The sequence below is a fragment of the Sinocyclocheilus anshuiensis genome, unplaced genomic scaffold (assembly GCF_001515605.1).
Source record: "Sinocyclocheilus anshuiensis isolate Anshui unplaced genomic scaffold, SAMN03320099.WGS_v1.1 scaffold1569, whole genome shotgun sequence".
NCBI classification, from domain to species: Eukaryota; Metazoa; Chordata; class Actinopteri; order Cypriniformes; family Cyprinidae; genus Sinocyclocheilus; species Sinocyclocheilus anshuiensis.
The window spans coordinates 40,149-42,676 of record NW_015540100.1 but is presented as its reverse complement, the minus strand read 5'-3'; the positions used below and the strand labels follow the sequence as shown (position 1 = coordinate 42,676).

Here is a 2,528-nt window from a genome sequence, read left to right as displayed (position 1 = left end):
CTCACTCACTCACTCACACACACACACACTCACACACACACACACTCACACACACTCACACACACACATGAGCGCGCACACACACACACACACTCACACACACACTCCCACTAGTATTTGTAAGCCGCAAAACGTCTATTTAAATATGAATTCTGCGTGTCTATGTGTTAATGAACGGCGCAGATGCACGGTTTTGTTTACGACTCGTACTGAAGCTCGCGGTATTAACGTCTGCTGTATCACTGATGAGGACATAAATACATGAACAACATCTCCAGAACAGCTGTGAGAGACACTTCATCAGCATTTTACCGTTTCATTTGAGTAAAACTATCCTCATATCATATACACACAGAAATGTAAAGGTATTCACGGAAACCCGTCAAAATAAACTAACTTGAAGACATTGCGGCAGAAATATATTACTATTGTTCAGTAGAATGTACGTAATAGGCTACTACTAAAATTATGAAAACCTTATTTTTAAGGAATAATCATACAATATTTCTTCAATGTTTTAATTGTGATATTAAATCCCTTTTATTTTCCAATTAATTAAAAGATAAATTAAATGGCTGTTTTATGCCTTAAAAAATGTAAATACACAACACAGAATTTCTGAGGGGGAAAAAATCATTAGGCTATTGCAAGAATAAATTAAACTTGTTTTTATGCTTTCAAATAATTAGACATGCTAAAACACAGAATTTGGTAACAATAAAAAATATAAATAATATGGTGAGAAAAAATAAAACATTTCATAGGGCCCTAAACATGTAATTTTTGTTAAACTTTTAATAAATTGATGTTAAACTGTTTAAGCTTCATGGTTTTAATTAATTAGACATGCTTTTTGATTAATACAATTTCATTTAACCATTAAAAAGGAGTCCAGAAAAAAAACGGAACCCCGTTTTTATATATATATATATGTGTGTGTGTATACATTTGTTTAATTGTATATAGACAATTATATATATACTTTATTTTATAGTATATTTAATTTGTATGTGTATATATATACACATATATATGTGGGTGTGTAAATGGTATTTTTACACATTTTAGAAATTGTTTGTAAATTAAATTTATTTATTTTTATGTATGTGTGTTTATATTTATGTATATTTATATATATTTATATCTATAAATGTATTTGTATGTAGATGAAAGATAGATTGATAGATATTTTTGTATTTTATATGTAATTATATGCACACACAAACACACATACATATATATATATATATATAACACATTTGTAAGGGAATATACTTTTTGTATATATCATTTTAGGTTCTATATTTACTAGGCTATCAGTTTAGCGCGTTAATTAATTATGAAAAATAACGCGATTAAAATATTTTAGCGCAGTTAACACACTGGCTCCACCCCCAGACCTGTACATCATCTTACATTTCATAAATTAAAATTCAAGATATTGGTGCAAAAAAAATCCCTGTATGAGTTTTTGTCTCATATTTATATCATACGATAAGCGATATCACACGAGCAGTGAGAGCAGTATTATACGAGTGCTGATTCTGTCCCAAATATCACGAGTTTAAATGTGATTTTATACAACAGTTCAGTAAGAAGTTGATATTGTTATATTTTAAACACAATATTATGTGTTTTTGCTCAATTTTGCAGAGAACATTAAAGCCACAGCAGAATTGTTACGCGTCTCCGAGCAACACAGCGTGTTTAGTTTCTGAATGAATCAGCCGTTTGAACGAATCGAATGAATGAATGACTCAAAGACATTTACTGCTGGCAGATTTAGTTTCTTATTTAGAGTATCATTTCATTAAAACAAATATAATAATAATAAAAATAAAAACATTAAAGGGATACATTTACCCAAAAAATTAAAATTGTCTTTATTTACTCACCTGCATGTTGTTTAAAAACTTTCTTTTGTGGAATATAAAAGAAGGTATTTTGAAGACTGTTTTGGTTACCAATGACTTTCATTGCATGAACAAAAACTACTCTTATCTTCTTTTATGTTCCATAGTTTGTTAGGCCGTTGCAGCCTAAATGTTTGTGTAATACATTTTATGTTGAATCAAATAAAATATTCTTTCTAAAGCTACAATTTGTAACGTCTACTTGATACTTTCTCATTTAACACAAAAATAGCTTTAAATAATCTTTTGGGGGTATTTTCACAAACAAATTTATTTTACGATTAATTAATCAAAACATCATGTAATTAATTAGATTAAAATTTTTTATAGACTGTAGGGATGTAACGATTAACCGCGAGCCGGTTGAAAATCGATTCAAATATGTGACTATTCAAATCAGTTGAGATGCTAAACAAATCGCGATTCATTTAGGTGTAGGTGTTTATAGGAATGCATGTCTGAGGGGAACTTACTGTCTTTAGAAAAGTTTAGATGGTATTTTTTCTTTTCATCTTGCCTCTGTATAATGCATATTAAAGTTCATAAGTGCAGCTCTGCTTTGTTTACAGCGGTAACCAAGGAAATGCTTTAAGCGCCACCTGCTGGCAGAGAGTG

At 29.9% G+C, this 2,528-nt stretch overlaps 1 protein-coding gene across 9 annotated transcripts in view; it reads left to right on the top strand.

Moving 5' to 3' along the window:
- The window catches only part of fancm (FA complementation group M), a 51,998-nt gene that overhangs the window by 27,116 nt on the left and 22,354 nt on the right, over positions 1-2,528 (top strand). The window lies entirely within an intron of this gene.